Source organism: Protopterus annectens, chromosome 3.part0 (assembly GCF_019279795.1).
Source record: "Protopterus annectens isolate FY-2018-M chromosome 3.part0, PAN1.0, whole genome shotgun sequence".
Taxonomy (NCBI): Eukaryota; Metazoa; Chordata; order Ceratodontiformes; family Protopteridae; genus Protopterus; species Protopterus annectens.
In genome coordinates this window covers 1,979,385,619-1,979,405,933 of record NC_056731.1, presented here as the reverse complement: position 1 = coordinate 1,979,405,933, position 20,315 = coordinate 1,979,385,619, and positions in this window count along the sequence as shown.

The following is a 20,315-nucleotide window of genomic DNA, read 5'->3' as shown; positions in this document are numbered from 1 at the left end:
AACAGTCCCATCTGCAAGGTTAAGTAGTTAACATATAGGACACTGTAGTTAGAACAGTAGTGTGTATATAACTGTAGCTATTAGAAATGCACAGCATATGTGGTTGTATTCGAAGGTGTTAATAATATGTTTGATTTACCCCACCCTCTAACCATCTATAAGCCATTCCATGGGAAAATGGTATGTGCAATCACAATTACCACCCCTGGACATCTGTCCTGTTGGGTCATATATATTTGCATGTCTGTTGATGCATCCGCCCCGTTCATACATCCACACCTGATGGCCTGTTGCCATCAATCAACCCTGCATGTTGTTGGACTGTGTATTACTGTTCAAATTATGCATGTGCTATGCACGCTGTTCAATGGTGTGAATAACTGGGTGTTTGGTTAATGGGAATACTAATGCATGCTGTTACAACTAACTGTGAATGGTATTTATATGTCACTAACCCAAACTGTCATGACATAATGCAAAACATAGAACGACAGGGAAGGCGGGTTCCGGCGGACCCACCTCTCCCAAATCAGCTGGCGAGTGCACCTGGCACTAGTGCCGAGTCCGGACCCTCCTCCGGTGGCCCTGTACCACCTGCGGGTGGAAGCGCTGCAGGGGATGGGGCTCGCCCCCCCTCTGCAAGTGTGGCCGGAGGAGATCCACCACTCACCCTCCGTAGCGTCCGGACTGTGGTGCGTAGGGAGATTCGGGACTCTGTCCTTGAGCCCCTACACCAACTCGAGGCACGGGTGGCGCAACTAACGGGCATGCCCGTTGCCCCGCCTACACAGCCCCCAGCACAGCCCTGTCCTGGGCAGTGAAGGAACAGTGGCAACTGCATATGGGTGGGGATATCAGTTCCACTGTTGCCATCTGTGGGCTCATGGGCTCTGGACATCCAAACCTCCATCCCCGTTAATTGTGTAACCCCCCCACACATGTCGTACACCGCCCCTGTATGCGTCTTGTTTGTCTTGTCTGTTAACCTACCCAACCTACCTCCCCAGCTGTACCGACTACCTTCACCTGACATACCACTCTCACCTGAAAAAAAAAAAAAAAAAAAGGGCACTCTGTACCCACAAAAAAATTACGCCCCATACATAGCTGCCCATTCCGCACACATGTCTACTGGACATGGAACCCATCAATTACAATTGGCTGTACAACAGGTATTATTGTTGTCCTGACACCTCTCTCAGGGGTGGAAGGTTTCAAATGTCACACCAAATTACATACATATGCACAGCTGTTGCTGATGAACAAATGGGCAGCTATGGGCCTTACCTACATCCCTCCTGCACATCCCAAGCTTGTTTCCCTACTGTCTTACCCTCTTTGTGACCCCTTTTTCACCACTTTCCTGTCTCCCGTTTTCTTTTCTTTCAAAGAAAATAGCGGTGTGTAAGAGTAAGCACGTTTAAGCGGTTGTAAGCGGGTGTGCGCTTGTGTGCGCGGAGCTAACCGCCAGTGCGCATGCGTGAGCTCCGCGCAAACCAGTGCTAACCTGGTTACAACTGCTTAAAAGTGCCTTTGTCACTTTGATTGACAGGTCCTGTACTCAGTTCCAAAGAAAAATAAAATCCCACTGTGAGTCCCGAACCCAGGACCTTGGCAACTATAGTCTGCATGACTTACCACTAAGCCATGACTCTTATATAGAAACACTGTGCTAAAGTAAATATATCATTTAACAGTAGGAATGAATGTAAAGGGAATACAGATGTGTAGTACACAAAGCATGACATTTAGAATCACAAACAAAACTGGTGGATTTCCATAATAGTAGTGTGTGAACAGAAACAGCCATGCTAGTTGGAAGCTAGTAGGTAATAATGTCACCATAGCACCTTGCAAGACACACACATACTCATAGCAGGATAAGCACTGCCCATACCCCACAACCTCCTACAGGAACACATCTGGACCAAGTAATAAAATATGTGGAGCAAAGGCCCAAAACCAGGGACACATTACCAATAAAGTTACAACAAATGCAGACAGTTCAGAAAGTAACAGGGTCTACACCTTCTGGGATGTTTGGAAGGGTATGCAGTCTGGAACTTGAATGTTTGTCACCATATTCTGACTTGAGCCCAGACTGACTTGCCAGATAAAGGTGTGCATGAGATAATGACCAAATTATGAGGCAGAAATGTGGACAGCCTGCAAATATCTGTACACATGACGGGTCCAACACCACCATATTTGAATAGTTAAGAACCCAGACTTAGCAACAGTGAATGTCTTACAGGGATGCCCCACAGACCCCATGTGAAATGTACAAACAGTAGGCAGAAAGGTGTAAAACATGCAATGGTAACTATGGAGTCCTGAAAGTATTCACCACTCGCATGGCAGAAAAAGTGTAGTAATACATATGCTCATGCTAACCCACAATCACAACTGCAGCATACCAGACATTTTAATGGGTGTACCCCACTGATATGTACCATTCCATGAGGCACATAACTGATGAACCTGAAAGCCTCTGGGGCCTGCTCAGCAGCATACTCACATACCCTAATAGATGTCAAGGCCCACACCATGGACAGACCACACTGCATGCTGTAACACCCTAGCAGATATAGCAAGCATTCCAGGGTGTGAATGTACATGGAAAATAGGAAAGCTACAGCAGCACACTACAGTCAAGACACCAAGCAGGCACACCAGTACTGACAGTAAAGGGCAACTATTGAAGCCTTAGCAACAGAGTGCAAGCAAAGGTGAAAGGAAAGCACACACACACACACACACACACACACACACACACACACACACACACACACACACACACACATTAACAATAGTAGTAGTTGTAGTTGTTAGTGTACATACACAGTCAGTACAGGAAACTGGAGAAATGAATGGAGGAATGTTAATCCACAACCCACCGAGAAAAATGAGAGATACCAACCTTTACACTCACAGAATGTTGTCCACAGCATAACAGCATGGTCCCTGCCCTTAACATCTGAAAGGGCTACGCCTATTTCACACACCTTTTATAGCACAGTTCTGAAATCACAGTGAGAACTGCAATCAGTACACAACAGGCTGCATGCAATTAGCAAATGCTGGCTAACAATTGGTGCAGAGGCCATCACATGGGCATATGCAGATACCTACAAAAGTATGCTGTACTCCATGTCCACGCATGCAATACTTTCATTGCACCCTGAGAGAGAAAGAGAGACAGAGAGAGAGAGAGAGAGAGATAGAGAGGACTAGACTGCAACTAAGCAGACGGAAACGAATCCCTCAGCAACAGCTACCTAGAAGCTGACAACTGTGAAGTGGAGCAGCAGGACAGAGAGCCAGACAGTAGCAGAAGCAGCTGGGACAAACACAGGTACTGTAAAGTAATACTATAAAGGTGTACATACTGTGAACCCTCCATATGTGCCATTGGTCTGTATCCATATGTATATGAAGATGTGTAAAGGGCAGGAGACATACAGCACCTATCAGTGAAGGCTGTACATACATTTGTATGTGTGAGCATCTATGTGCACATATAAATGTTGTTTGATTGTAGGTTGTACTGCCATGTACAAATTAGGTTACACAGCTATGTATGTTTAGCAGTATGTTAGTGTGTGTATACAGTAAGGTAGACAAATATGCTGATATACCTGTCTAACATATGGCTATGTATGTATGTCAACATATGTATGTGTATATATATATATGTATATATATACATATGATATGCATATATGTATACATACATAGAGAGAGATGTAGGACTACATAGACAGATGTCGATAGAATATTGTAGCAACATATCTATGTAATGCACACATGCAGAGATAGATATATGTAGATACATATACATAGACAGACTGATCTGACCACCTACAGGTATGATTGTATATGATGACCTGCAACACAGCCTGCCCCTGTCCCACACCCCTCTGCGCCCCTCCACATCTACAGCAGAATATGTACATCAATATATATATATGTGCAAATGTATACAGACATATTTACACATATATATATATATATCTATATACATATAGACATATCTTAATACATATATATATGTATAGAGAGAGAGAGAGAGATGTATATAGAGTCTGAGTGAGGCACATGTGTACAGATGTATTGCAACAGGTGCCTGGTGACAAAGGCACGGAGTGAACACCAGTGTCAAATCCAGAGTAACATACCACATTCCAGATCACCTACACCAGTAACCACCATATATGTGAGTGTCTGCCCACCACTGCATGTGTCAGGGGTGGGCAGGGTCAGACATGTGTACAATAGTGGCCCCAATGATAGTCACAGTGGCACACTATCCCTGGAATAGCTGCACATGGTATGTGTCCGCAGACATGGTGAGTCAGGCATGGACATGTAGGTCGGTGTACCCCCCACAGCACATAATGGATTCCATGGTATGGACCTCACATGACAGCAACAGATATGGAGAAGGACACAGTGACATGTACAACACTGTGACAATGCACCCAAACACAGTACCAATGCACAGTGACTGACAACACCACAGAGTACACATATGCTACCCACGTAGAGGTTACCACCCCAAGATGCACATATGGAGGTCACACCCATGACAGATGTCCAACAACCATTGTAACACCACCCACCATCCACAACCTAAATGTCTGCTGTGTGTCGTCTGTGCCACTGCAATAGTGTGCACATGTGTAGGTACGGGTTCCAACTCACAGATAGGACACACCCTGCAACAAACCACACAGTGTTAAGAAGCGAGACTCCCCATGTGTACATGTCACAAATACCCCTGCTGAATGTTAGTCAGATAGGTAATATGCCATATGAGTCACCCTGTGTGACTGTGTGACGGCAGCAGGTACCATCACACCACATGTGTCACAATGGTCAGGTTAGCAGAACAGTACGCTGCTGTAGACACAGGTGCATTAGCATATTGTATAGTATTGTATTACAATGTCATGTATTGTGTTGTATTGTATTGGTATGGTGAGGTGCCTCCTTCATGGAGTGGAACCACTGGTGCTGTGCGCCAGTGTACGGGTACATACCCTGTAGTCAAGGTAGTGTAACATAGCACTTCTATATGTGTGTTTAGCTCCTGTCAGAGGTTATGTAGCATGCAACTGGGGATACCAGCAGGTCCCATCCATGTCATGTATTCTGCTGACCTGCGGGTGTCTCTCACCTGGACATCTGTGATGACTTGGAGGTTAGGGTCAGCTGGGATAACTATGCCTTATTACAGGGGAGAGGGAGGGGTGACACCTGCACTGAACCTGTCCGCCACAATGTCGTCTAGCTGTGGTGTCAGTGAAATATGTGTTGTGTACTACCTATGGGCATAGAGGATGGCTCCTGACCAGGTCGCTAACATAACTCAGGTAGGCCTCCTGGTCATCTGTAGTGTCACACTTGACGTCTCACTCAACATTGCCCATGTAGTCAGTATGATGGGAAATAGATCCTTACCAGTGCTGCTCAGACATGCCCTCCCTTCAGTGACTGATGCTCTGTCTTGCAGTAGCTTACATCTTCTGTAATACAATCTGTCTATGGCTGGGGTCCGCCAGACAGGATGCTGTCCCTTTGTGGATAGTGTCTTGGCCATATATGGGAATGCATGAGCCATGCATTCTTGGAGATGTCTGTAGAAAGCAATTGTGTAGGGGTCAGCATTGTGGGTTGTCTCTGCCACTGGCCCAGTGGGCTGTAAGGATACCATATCACTGTTACAAAGTGTAATGTCTGTATCTGTAATGTTGTGCACTGTAGCCAACTGTGCTGGTGGTGGAGGTGGGATATGTATATCCAGGGCAAGCAGGGTGTGGTCAGCCCACAGTACTCGCCGATGTATGCCATACAGTACCTAGATACAAACCCCCAGAGTGAGGAGGTGCTCCTGACCTGAATTGGTGTTCTGACTGCTGGTGTTTGGTAGTATGTCGTACGGAGCCTGGCAGGTACTGTTGCACAGTTGCTGGCCGAGCACTGATACCTGGCCATCTACATGTGTATCCACCAATAGACAGACAGATGCTACATATGTGAGATATGTGGTATCATAACAGTCAAGTAGCATGTGTAGTATGTGTGCCAAAGTCTGCTGACATATATTGCTGATACCAGGTTATCTTCTTTCTCAGGTACATGGCCCACCCAAGGCATCCCACCTACTCCACGGCTGAGGATGAGGAGATACACCAGAGCCTGGTGCGGGACTATGCAGCACTCTTTTCCCGCACCAGCCAGAATCAGCAGGTGAGGGCTGCTCTGTGGCAGGACCTTGTCCGTCGGGTAAATGATATAGGCATGCATAATAGGACATATGAGCAGGTACGACATCACTGCAGTGATTTGATTAGACATGTCCATCAGCGTGCGTCAGATATCCACAGGCAACAGGTCGCCACAGGTGGCGGGGTGGCTACACATCCCCCACTCACCAGACTGGAGGGACTACTCCTGAGTGTAGTGGCTCCAGTCCACCTGCAACAACAGCAGCAGCAGACATGCATCATGATGGAGGCTGGAGCCACACAGCAGCAGGACAGTGAACGTGCAGGTAATATGTCATATGTGTAGTTGACTGTTGTGTACACTGGTAGTTAATGCATGTGTGTGGTGTGTCCTTGGTTCGTAGCTGCCACCATAGTATTTAATGTGCAAGCGTGATATCCTCAATATTAGCTGCAGACCTGTGAAAGGCGACTGTTGTACTCCTGACCTGTGTCATACTCAGTAACATTGGCACAGTTGTGCCCACTAACATTAGTTTCCTCATGTCTGCAGGACCCTCTGGTATCACTGCATTGCAGCCTATCCATGCTGGTGAGTGTCTATTTACAATACCTGTAAAAGTGTTGATAGTAATAGTACTATTTGGCACACTTAGTAGTGCTCTTTGTATGCATGTAGGTGTGTCTGTGTCTGTGTGTCGATATCACACATACTGAGTACTGTACAATTGTGTGAAACTGTGTGCATGTGTGCATGTGTGCATGTGTGCATGTGTGCATGTGTGCACCTGTGCATGTGTGCATGTGTGCATGTGTGCACCTGTGCATGTGTGCACCTGTGCATGTGTGCATGTGTGCATGTGTGAACCTGTGCATGTGTGCATGTGTGCACCTGTGCATGTGTGCATGTGTGCATGTGTGCATGTGTGCACCTGTGCATGTGTGCATGTGTGTATGTGTGCACCTGTGCATGTGTACATGTGTGCACCTGTGCATGTGTGTATGTGTGCATGTGTGCACCTGTGCATGTGTGCATGTGTGCATGTGTGCACGTGTGCATGTGTGCATGTGTGCACCTGTGCATGTGTGCATGTGTGCATGTGTGCATGTGTGCATGTGTGCACCTGTGCATGTGTGCATGTGTGCACCTGTGCATGTGTGCATGTGTGCACATGTGCATGTGTGCATGTGTGCACCTGTGCATGTGTGCATGTGTGCATGTGTGCACCTGTGCATGTGTGCATCGCTGGTAATGTGTAGACATTGTAAACTGTGTTTCCTGTTTCCTTCCCACAGGTTCTGTTGCTTCTCTGGTGTCATATAGCAGGGAACCTGAGTCAGGTGCCATGGGTACTGATAATGATGACATTGGTGTAATGGCACAGGAAGGTATGCCAGGGTCCGCCATTGGTCAGCCAATTGACAGTACACAGCTGTCGACCCCATCAATGCGCACAGTTATCCTGCCAATACACCCCTTGTCACCACTGTCCCTAGGTGATGGACAGCATACAGTGGGCATTGACCAGGGTAATGTGGTATCTGCGGCACATGCTTCCCCACACAGCAGCCATGGGCATGGCCCAGAGATGGTACCACACAGACAGATGTCCAGGGGTTCTCGTGGGAGCATCCATGGGCGTACTGCCCCTGGCAGACGTGCCCACAGAGGTCTTACAACCTCAGCTATGTTTCGGACTGTCATGCAGGCACAGTCACGTATGGAACGGTACACCAGACAGGGTCTGAGGGAGCTGGCAGCATGTCGCACAGCCATGACTGACAGTATGCGTGACATTGCGGCCGCCATCCGTGATTTCACCGATGTCATAGACAGACGTTGTGGGGACATATTAGACCGGATCCGCAACTACATGTCCATGAGCCAGGGTGATGGTGGGCGGTTGAGGCGTCGACGTGGCCGTATGCCAGCAACAGCAGCAGCTGGCAGTCGGCGGGGCGACAACAGGGGCCGCCGCCCGTAGTGCCAGCAGCAGCCCCAGCAATGCTGGGTCTGTGCTGTCATCAGACCGCCCCAGGAGACCACGTGCACGTGGCTCTGGCCAGGCCCGACAGGGATCTGTGTCCAGTCAATGAACACCTGCTTCTGATGACAGTACCCAGTCTGGGTTGGTACGGATACGTCCGTAGCACCCTGCAAGGCACAGGTACTGTGTCCGTGGCCAGAGACACTGATCTGTATGACCTGGCAGGTACAGTCTGTGGCTGTCCACAAACACCAGTATATGGCAGCCATGAGGTGGAACTGTGTGCATCCATACACACATGCAAATTGACAACACCTAGGGCTACCACATACACGCACACACTGCATCAACATTGCCCCACCTTCTACTGCTGTCCCTCACCAACACACATACACATACATGTCAATTGGTGGTATGGGTGGCTGACCCAGGCATACCAAGTTCACACCCTGTGCATATGATGAAACTGTGCCACCTCCTGCATTCTGTAACAACTGTGCAGGTACAGGTTAACATGTTGCTGATGCACAGGGTGACCACATAGATGTGTAGTAATAGTATCATGTTGTTAACAGTACTGTGTGCTGAATTAATTGTGGGTATATCACAGCATGCCTGATGCAGTATTTGTGTGATTGTCATGTACTGTTGTCTACACCCATGGTAAGTACCATAGTTTATCATCTGCACATGTTGGCATACTGGTGGTAATGATGTCAACAGCAGGCTACATACATAGGTAGCACAGGGGATGGGTAATGAATGTAGTAATACACAATGATGGACATGTAAATTGCAAGTGGCATGTTGCCCACACTAGACTCTGCAATGCAGATGTGTGAGGATGTTGATATGTGTGCAGAACTACACAACTGGTACAGGACACACAGGAGCACACTAGCATTGCATGCACACATCTCATACCATGCTAGACAGCACCAACACACATAACTAACTGTCACAGGAGGGAGAGTCCCCATATATGTCAGGGATACTGTGGTGGCAGGCCAGGGAGCATACATCCTACTAAGTATGGCACCACTGAGAGAAGGCTCGGTGTCTGTTATTTGACATGTGTATTACTGCAGGTATGGGCACATGGGTTTCTATCCAGTTATTGTACATCCTGGCAGTATATGCATGTTCCGTACACTTGTGTGCACTGAGACTGGACCCTAGCCATCTGACCAGTGTATTTCCATGTACATGTGCATAGCGCCTGCATATTTGCAGTGTTACCTTATGGAACTGGTACAGCTTGTTTGTTGTACAATGGACTACATGGAGCCCTGTTCACTGTATCTTTGTTTGCATGCATGTTTGCTTGCAATTACCCTGGAATACCGATCACACCTGCAATGCATAGTTATAGAGCTTCTGTGGACTCCTAGTGCCATCTGCATAGCCTACTATATGTATGGCCATGTCCCACTTGACAGGTTGCCACTGTTTGACCTGTTCACATGTACATTGCCTGTGACACAGTGCATATGACCTGCCTGGGATGTGTCCACGTGAGCAGTCATATATGCTACTGCTAAGTAGTCACAGGCACTACACCTTCACACATTCATCTCCTGATGAACTACCTGCTTTGCTAGGGACAGCCTGCACCTGTCACCCCTGGCCTATCAGATATTGGCAAAGCCTCTTGCTACCCCCATAGTGCCTATGTTAGGCAGGGCTCACATGACAAACCCACCTTTATAGGTATCACAAGGGATAAGACACTAAGAGCAATGCTACCCAACGCCAGATGTCTAAACCTCCAGATGCATGCACCCAAAACACTCCTTGGCATGGGAAACATCGATATCTGTGCAGTAACAGATGCCTGGTTCAGGGCTACTGAGAGCACACCAGCACTACCGGGTGTAACCCGGTTGATTTCTTTGCTACAGTCACCAAGGCCATTGCCGAGGGGAAGGTAGTTCACACAGCCTACCTGGACCTTGCAAACGCCTTCACAACAATACCCCACTTGGGCATTCTAGGGAAGCTCAGCAGCTTAAATATAAGTCCCTATGTCACTAGATGGATTGCACAGTGGCTCAAGAACAGAACCCACATGGTTAGCATTGCTGGAGCCATGCCAGACCCCATAACAGTTACAGGTTGTGTCCCAGAAGGCTCAGTCCTGGGACCCTCTTGTTTGGTACATATTTATTGGAGATACAGGCCAACACGGATGAACTGTGGCTGTCCAAATATGCAGATGACTGCAAACTGGACACCATAATCGACTCCCCAGCTGACACAAGCATCTTCCAAAGGGGCATCATAGCAACAGACAACTTGTGCCAGAGCCATGGCCGTCTGCTGAACAGTGTGTAGAAGGGGAATGTGCATCCTGTAGTCTGTTCACCTAGTTGCCAAAAGGGACATTGTCCTCACACACACTAACCCCCCTCAGCCAAAAACACACACTTGCCAATTGCAGGATTCAAACCCCTATCTGATTGTTATAACATGTGAGACGGGCGCATTAGCAGAGCACACTATTTGCATTACTGGGGGTTTTCTCTTCCCCTGCTATACTTATAGAGTGCTGACATCATCAGTGTTTAGAAAAGGGAATGGCCATCCTGTAGTGTCTTATCCTATTTGCCAAAAGGGACACTTCCCTCACACACTAACCCTTCTCAGACAAACACACACTCTTGCCATTCACAGGATTCAAACCCCTATCTAACTATGTTATGACACTTAAGATGGATGCATTAGCAGAGCGCGCTATTCGGATTACTGGGAGGTTACCTTTCTCCTGCTGTACTTATAGGGTGCTGACATCATCAGTGTTTAGAAAAGGGGATGGGCATCCTGTAGTCTGTTCACCTAGTTGCCAAAAGGGACATTTCTCTCACACACTAACCCTTCTCAAACAAACACACACTCTTGCCATTCACAGGATTCAAACCCCTATCTAACTATGTTATGACACTTGAGAAGGACGCATTAGCAGAGCGCGCTATTCGGATTACTGGGAGGTTTCCTTTCTCCTGCTGTACTTATAGGGTGCTGACATCATCGGTGTTTAGAAAAGGGGATGGGCATCCTGTAGTCTGTTCACCTAGTTGCCAAAAGGGACATTTCCCTCACACACTAACCCCTCTCAGACAAACACACACACTTGCCATTCAAAGAATTCAAACCCCTATCTAACTATGTTATGACACTTGAGACGGACGCATTAGCAGAGCGCGCTATTCGCATTACTGGGAGGTTTCCTTTCTCCTGCTGTACTTATAGGGTGCTGACATCATCGGTGTTTAGAAAAGGGGATGGGCATCCTGTAGTCTGTTCACCTAGATGCCAAAAGGGACATTTCCCTCACACACTAACCCCTCTCAGAAAAACACACACACTTGCCATTCACAGGATTCAAACCCTATCTAGCTATGTTATGACACTTGAGACGGACACATTAGCAGAGCACGCTATTCACATTACTGGGAGGTTTCCTTTCTCCTGCTGTACTTATAGGGTGCTGACATCATCGGTGTTTAGAAAAGGGGATGGGCATCCTGTAGTCTGTTCACCTAGTTGCCAAAATGGACATTTCCCTCACACACTAACCCCTCTCAGACAAACACACACACTTGCCATACACAGGATTCAAACCCCTATCTAACGACACTTGAGACAGACGCATTAGCAGAGCGCGCTATTCGCATTACTCGGAGGTTTCCTTTCTCCTGCTGTACTTATAGGGTGCTGACATCATCGTTGTTTAGAAAGGGAATGTGCATCCTGTAGTGTCTTTTCCTATTTGCCAAAAGGGACATTTCCTTCACACAGACTTACACACACACCAACCTCACACACACACACACACACACACACACACTGAGCACTTGAAACCCCTACCTAACTATGTAATGACACTTGAGACGGATGCATTAGCAGAGCGCGCTACTTGGATTACTGGGAAGTTTCATTTCTCCTGTTGTACTTATAGGGTGCTGACATCATCTGTGTTTGGAAAGGGGAATGTGCATCCTGTGGGGAGGCAAACACCAAGCACACTATGGCTAAGCTGTCATTCCCTAGGGCAAACAGCCTAGTGTTGACCTCTACACCATTATGTTTAATTGTCAAATGCACATTATTTGTTGCTGATAGACTGTTTGCATATCTTTATTGCCATAGCATTCCCTGTTGGTATGAACAACTTCTGCATCTGTGGAAACTGTTTGCATATGGGAGGTATCCACTATATCACATATGTCTCTGTAGTCATTTAACTGTGTGCACTGGGCAGACTGCTGTAATGTGATTGGTTCCTGGCATAACACATAACAATACCAGATATGTGTGTCCAACTGCTAAACAAGATTTGGACTAAGTGTGTGAGCATGCCCAGTTCAGCCTTCCCATGGCATGTTGTCAAAGTGTGTGAGCATGCCCAGTGTGATTATTCCATATGTTGGACTCTGCAGCCCACCACATTTGTGGATGTGTGTGGACTTCACAAACTAAGTGTGTGAGCATGCCCAGTTCAGCCTTCCCATGGCATGTTGTCAAAGTGTGTGAGCATGCCCAGTGTGAGCATTCCATATGTTGGACTCTGCAGCCCACCACATTTGTGGATGTGTGTGAACTTCACAAACTATCACCCGTTTATGGTTGTGGGTTGTGTGTCATGTTGTGTAGTTACTGTACAACTGCTTTGTGTGTGAACACAACAGGATTATACTGTGCCTGCAGTGTTTGCATGGGATACTTTGCATACAGTTGTCAACATCCTTTCACACTGACCTAACACTGTAGTACTGTATAGTGTACTGGTAGTACTTTGGCTGTGGTGGACAGTAACCTGGGCTTTACTGCTATCACTGCTTTACATTTCGATAGTGGGCACAACAGCCTGGTTGGGGCCAGTTGTGTACATCTGACCATGTTGCATTCTGTTCAGATATGAACTACTTACACCAGGCTTGTCCAACATTGTTAGTGTATTCCACAACATAGGTGTACAATTGCAAACACTAGCGATGTGCCCTAGTCCATGTCTAATGCAAGTTGGAGAGTGTGTTTGTCCTTCAACACACATTGTAAGAGGAGTTTGCCATGACATATGTCATGGTTAGTATACTGTGCCTCTGTCTACCTGTCACATGACAGTGATACCCAGGATAAACGTACCATCTCCCGTCCACCCATCAGGATTCCTATTGAGGAAGATTGATAAGTGACTCTATGGGTAGCCTGTGCTGAGGGTTCACTCATGGGTGGGAGTGGCTTCTGTGTTATGGATCACACAGTACAGCTTGTCCTATGTAAGTGAGTGCTGGGGTTCAGGTCTGTCATGTGCATAGCTCACTGCCATTCAGATTGTACTATGTGCAGCATGTTTATTGATGCCAGCAACACAGGCAACACATGGCATCTGTGTAGGCTGTTTGATACTCCTGATGAGGTACTGTTGGGGACTTTACAGTTGATGGAGGTGTCTGCTGAGGTACATCCCACAGGGGCTATTGTAGTCGATTGTACCACTAATGCAGGAGGACTGCAGAGCCACAATGACCTCCCCTTATGTAGATCTGACAGCCTTCATGATTAGGTGGGTATATGGTATGTTTCTGTAAACACTACAGCACATGTTTGTCCAATGCAGGATATCTATCACCCTGTGTCCCCAGGTCTCTCATTACATGTTAACTACATAATGGGTTAACACCTATGTGGTGATTGGTGGGCACTTACTGTATATCCACGGGGTTGACTATACACGTTTCTGCACTTAGCTTGCTGACATAGCTATGGCACCAGTTGTCTGTTTCTATGTGGCCCTTTTGTGGGATGCATGTGTCAGCTGGTGGATCATATGTGGTGAGCGGTTTGCAGTCCTCTGAAAACATGTTAGGACACAGTCCTTCCATGTTTGCCTGTACCTATGGGACATATATACCAGACGAGGGAGATACCAGGACAAAGCCTTGTGGGATGCCAGTTATATCTGTTTTGTAGTCTGACATGGCTGAAGTATGTCTGACCATGTCTGTTCTGTCCTTGGTCTGGTTTGCAACCCCTCTACTGACATGTGGGTTTATATTTATGCTGGTGAGCCTATCTATACTGAACATGTAGGGTATTGTATAGAAGCCTTTGCAAGGTCCAGATACACTGTGTGGAGCACATTGCCCTCATCAATGACCTTAATGACTGTTTCAATTGAGTCAAACATGGTTAGGGGCAGGATCTGCACTTGAGAAGGCCACACTGGGTTGGGTCCGGTGTCAGTAGGTCCCCAACATCCTTATGTCTGTGGTACATGCTGATCCTTTCCATAGCTGTGCAATCTGGGCTTCTCAGGATTCTGGGGTAGTACTGTTCAGTATCCATTCAGGCAACACCTTTGTTGAGAAGGACCACTGTTGTTGTACACTGCTCTTTGGGTACATATTCTGAGGTACGGCTGACATTGAGCAGTAGTGTGGTTTGGCATTCCATTCATCTTAGACTCCATGTTGCACTAAGCCCAGGTCACCATCTCATACCATTGCTGCTGTGTGTTTTGCTTTGGAGATGTTGTCTGTTACCTCAGCATCTGCTATGTCAGGGGGCCAGCAGTCTGCTGGGATAGATATTCTGCATTCATGGGGGTGGGGGGGTTTGCACTGCACCTGTCGGGATGTATGTTGGCAATATGTGTGTGTGTTTGTGGTATTTGTGTGATTCAGGGCATATCTGTGAATTCCGAACATGGCTCCTACCATCAGTTGTGTAAGCCTTGGGATTATCCTTCGTGTCCTGTACAATTTGTATCTACATAGGTTCATAGGTTCATACTAGGCTATCCACCCTGGGCATTTGTTAGCCTAGCCAGAGTGTGTGTGGCTTTTGAGACCCCTTGCTATGTGGATATTATGGCCATGTATTATTTGCTTTGCTGTGCCTCTGTCTGGACATGACACAGTGAAGACCCCCACTGTAACTCTACAATCATCCATCCACTTGGCAAGATTCCTGTTGAACAGTGTCAGTGAGGGGCTCTGCCTAACATGGAGTGGGATTCTGGTCCAGGGTGTGGGGAGCCTCTGGATTATGTATCTGTCCCACCGACACATCCTATTTCATTATTTGTTGAGGTTGACATCTCTCACTCTCGCAGCTCCAATGGATATGTGTTGTCTGGGGTGGAGCATGTCCATTACTCCTGTGTTGGGCATGGCCTCCTACAACAGGCATGCAATGCCTCTGTGTGGGCAGTCTGTGACTGGAGTCAGCTGGGGTGTCTACAGCCAGGCAGCATATGACATATATGTGTGACACTTTATCCTCTTGGTGAGGTACCTTTGCGGTCTTTCTAACTGCTGCAGGTGTCAGGTAAGGTAGATCCCATATGAGGCATTGTACTGGAGTATGGGTGTGATTGGGATAAAGTATAGGGGCACAGTGACCTCTGTTGCCATAGATGTGACTCCTTTCCTGATACGGTGTCACATGTAGACAGTCTTCCTAGCCACATTGGCAATGTGGGTGTCACATAACAGGTTACTGTTCACTTGTGTCCCTAGGTCCCTGGTTACTCCTTCCATACATAATGGTTTACCACCTATGTGGTATTTCGTGGTACCTTGTTTGGTATTTGGTGGGACATTCATACTGTCCAGTGTCTTCCGGACGGTTGGGGGGGGTTATTGTGTGTGAGAGTGCGGTCTGTGGCATGCTACAGACTGCACAGCAGTCTTGCCTACAGTTAGTTGCACATGGGTGAACTCCACTGCCTTGTGCATTGTCAGTTACCTGGACGTATGGGTGTCTGTGCTGCCTATGGATACTCACCTCCTTTTATGTAGTGTTCCAGGTTTTGGGGCCATGACACATGGTACGTGGTATAACCTGGTAGTGCTGGTGTGCTGTCAGGAGCCTTGGAGCAGGTTTCTGTCACTGCACAGACATCGATGTTCTCTATTCTGGGGATGGCCTCGGGAGCATGCATATTGGGGTGTACACATCTGGCATTGGTCAGCATTTCCCTTATGTTTCTTCCACTTATGTTTTCTCGGGTGGTGGGTCAGTCTTTTCAGCCTTGCCTACAAAAGGCTGTATGGAGGTGGCAAAGGCCTTATCCACTATTCAGACGCCCAGGGTAACAGGTGCAGGCCATCCCAAGGGCAGCTGCATGGCTTGTCAAGCATGACATCCCAAGCAGACAGACATTGGATCCCCTTGGAATGACACCAGTAAGTGTGCTACTTGCTATGACTGATCATTCCATGTTTGTACTGTGGCATTATTCTTGGTAAGGGTAGGTTGCTGCAAGCGGTGAGTGTCATACCGGCCTGGACTACATAATCGGATAGCTCATCTGTGTCTCTTTACATGTAGTCTAGGGCAGTACATCTCAGGTCATTCACACCAGCATGGACTATGACTGCATCATATTTCTATTTGCTTTGGAGTGACCTACATATTTCTGTTATGTGGCATATTGTGGCGGCCTACAGGCAGCTTACTGTACCCTTTCCTTTGTTCAGTCTGCTGTGCGGGACAGCAGTGTGTCTGACTATGGAGTCACCTATTACAACTGTATCGGGCATGTTGTTTCTCCTTCTGGCCTGTGACTGTTTGGCACACCAGCTTTGTGTGCTATGTGTTGCATGTGCTATGTTTGGAGGCTGTTTCATTGGGTGTCTGCTTTAGTGGCCTCTGTTGGTGTGCTGTGTGTGTGATTTCTGCCTCCAGGAATGTATTTCTGTGTTTATGTGTTTGGTTTGCAGTTGTGATAGGTCTATGTGGGTATGTGTTTGTGGTGTGTGTGGTCACCTTCTCCTACTGACTTGTTTTGGGTGTACTGAGTTGGGGGAGCTCTGCCTCTGGTTTGGATGGATGGTTGCATCTCTCACATATATTTGTATTTCTTGGGTGGAGGTGGTGGTTGTCTGTGTACTTGGGGCAGGTGTAACATTGCCTCAGGATTCACAGATTCCACTTGTTGTGCCTGGCCTTACTGGATTGCATGTGTGGACAGATTATATTGCCATACTACTGATCAGTAATTACGTCATTGTTCATGCTTGCTCTATCATGTAGTAGCTTCCTCATTCTCTTGCATGTTTTGGTTATGGCTGGTGTCCACCATGCCAGATATAGGCACTGTGTCTTGTTTTAATTTGGGACTGCATAATCCAAGCATTCCTGGCAGTGTTCATGGAATGGCTGTCTTACAGGTTCTGAGGCGTGGCCCATATTTTGCACCTGCGCGGTACCTTTCATGGATTCCACATCAGTTTGGAGGTGTGCAAATAATGCTTAGCACATGTTTTCCACTGTGATTTTCCGGACAGGGACTGTGGTCAGGATTTGTATATCCAGTGTGATTACTATATGGTCTGGTTTTACCAGTGAGCAATACACTTCTCATCTTGACATCCCGTACCCATGTTGCTGATTATCACATCCAGTATGCTTGCCCCTCTTGTGGGGGTGGTACGTTGTTCCTGGGCCTTTTGGTTTGTGGATTCGATGAACTTTTGTCCTACACTGTTGCAGCTGGTATAATGCTCCCAGTCTATGTGTCTGGGTATTTGCAGTCGCCCAATATAATGTGGTTTGGAGGACTTGATATATTCATGTATTTCAGCATGGGCCGGATGCAGTTCCTGGTGTTGGGCCAGTACTCTGTAGCAGGCTATACACTGGGGGGCAGTTTTAGCCACTGTTACTTGAGCATGGCTAGTCCATGCTGCTTTTTGTGGTGGTACCAACATGGGGGTGTGGTTATCCTTGACAATTCTTGCTGGTCACCCTCCTTTTGTAGCTTGTTCCAAGTTTTGAGGATGTACAGCACAATATGAGGTGTAACCTGGTAGTGTTAGGGTGCTGTGGTGAGCCTTGACTCAGATTTCTGTTACAGCACAGTTATCAACATTCTCCATACTGGGTGGGCTTAGACTGCATGCATCTTGCTGTTTGAACTTATCCCTTATCTTATTCTTATCCCTTCTGGTACCTATGGAGATAGGTTTGTGCTTTGAGCCTTACCTATTCAGGGCACACTGTGCGTGACAACAGCCTTTGCCAGTATCCATATGGCCTGCACTGATAGGTGCATGCCAGTCCTAGCAGGTGGTGCATCATGTCATGCTCAGCATGTCATCCCAGATTGGCACACAGTGGGTCCCCTTTGCCTAACTGCATTACTTCAGCAATTGTTGCACTTCATCATCTCGTTGTCCTGTTGTGGCATGCTGCTTGTTGAGGGTAGGATGTTAGTCGGGGTCCTCAGGTGTGCATATGGTACTTGGTGTTACATTACTTAACACATAGCATTCATGCCTCAGGTGGTGCTGCAGGGCTGCCTCTGTCGGATGCACATATTACACTTCCCTGTACATGTTTGTGAGCAGGTTGTGTCACGTTAGGCATCCCTGTTACTATATGAGTGAGTCAGAGGGGTATCATTCCCAAGGTTCCTACTGAGCCAATGTATGTGCTATGCGTTGCCTCTTTGCCAAGGCCAGGGCATACTGGGCACGCCTCCTTCTGCCTACTGGGGCAGGCTCAGGTTGTTCCTCCTCCGAGTCACGCTGTGCCTGTGGTGGCCTTGGCGATGGTGGGGGGCTGTTTGGCCCAGCCCTATGCTGGTCCTGCTGCAGCTGTTTTCGCAAGATCATATTATGTAGCATAGCACATACCATGACAATTTGGGTACATGTAGTTGGTGTGTACTGCAAGGCTCCACCAGATGTGTCCAGACACCAGAACCGTGACTTGAGCAGCCCAAACACACGCTCTATTACATTACGTGTTTGTGCGTGTGCCTCATTATGCCGTTCCTGTTCAGGTGTGTGTGCGTTTCTGATGGGTGTCATCAGCCACGGCTCCAGTGCATATCCTGCATCCCCCACTAGGTGTCAGTGCGGGATGTCCCCATTGGCAAATGTCTGGTACAGCTGCGTCAAATGCCAGATGTGGGAATCGTGGTAGCTCCCAGGACAGCCAGCACACACATTCATTATTATGCCCTGGGCATCACACACGATCTGGCAGTTGATGGAGGGGAAGCCCTTGCGGTTTATGTAGGCCCTACCCCGCTCTCCTGCTGGTGCTTTGATGCGTATGTGCGTGCAGTCTATAGCACCCAGTACCTCAGGGTATTCCGCTATTTGCTGGAAGAGACGCATGTTGCTGGCCAATACCTCATGGGCATTGGGGAAGTATACATGATCACCGACATGTGCTGACATGGCATCCAGGAACTGGTGCAGTACCCTGGAAGCTGATGCCTGTGATATCCCCATCATATCGCCAGTTGGTCTCTGGAAGGTACCTGTTGCTAGTATTCTTAGGCCAACACATACCTTGGTTTCCACTGGGATGGGTTCCCCTCTGTTGGTTCTGTGTGTGAGGCGTGGCCTGCACAGCTCCACTATTTGCTGCAGGAGGTCTCTGTCCACTCTATAGCGCTCTACTATCTCCAGCTCATGTAACCCGTGGTAGGTAACCCTGGGCCTGTACACTCTTCTCCGTCTCCTCACTGCAGGTTGTCTGGCACCATCTGCATTGTCACCACCCTCAGCAAGTCGCCTATGTCTCATTATGACAGCTATGGCAGCCCCTAACATTTCTGCTCTGAGTTCAGCTTTTTCAGTTTTCACTTCTGATAACTTAACTCCTGTCTTGCAGTGTCTCTTGAGAGAAACATTCTGCACTGCTGTTTGCAGAGTTTTAAGTGCTGGGCTGGCCTAGTATTCTGCCTGTGTAATTGCCTGCATCTAATTGTTTTCACCTGCTAGCTCCAGCAGTATTCCCTGCTAACTTCCTAGTACATCTGTTGCTTCCTTTTTCCTCTCTGTTTCCTCAGGGTGGAGCCGTGTGCAAACCAGCAGAAACACGCTCACAGTGGTTTACACGCGCGCACACACACTTACACAGTTTTAAATCTGCTTATTCGGTTTTAGACGCGTGCACGCCCGCGCAAACAGTGTTAAACATCTCCCAACATGCTCCCACATGCTTAGTCTGCCTTACACGCGCGCACACTGCCTTACACACGCGCACACTGCCTTACTCGCGCTTCATGGCGCGCACACGTGTGCATACACGTCCAGCAAGAAACTTTGGTGTAGGCAACAGTGTACACCTT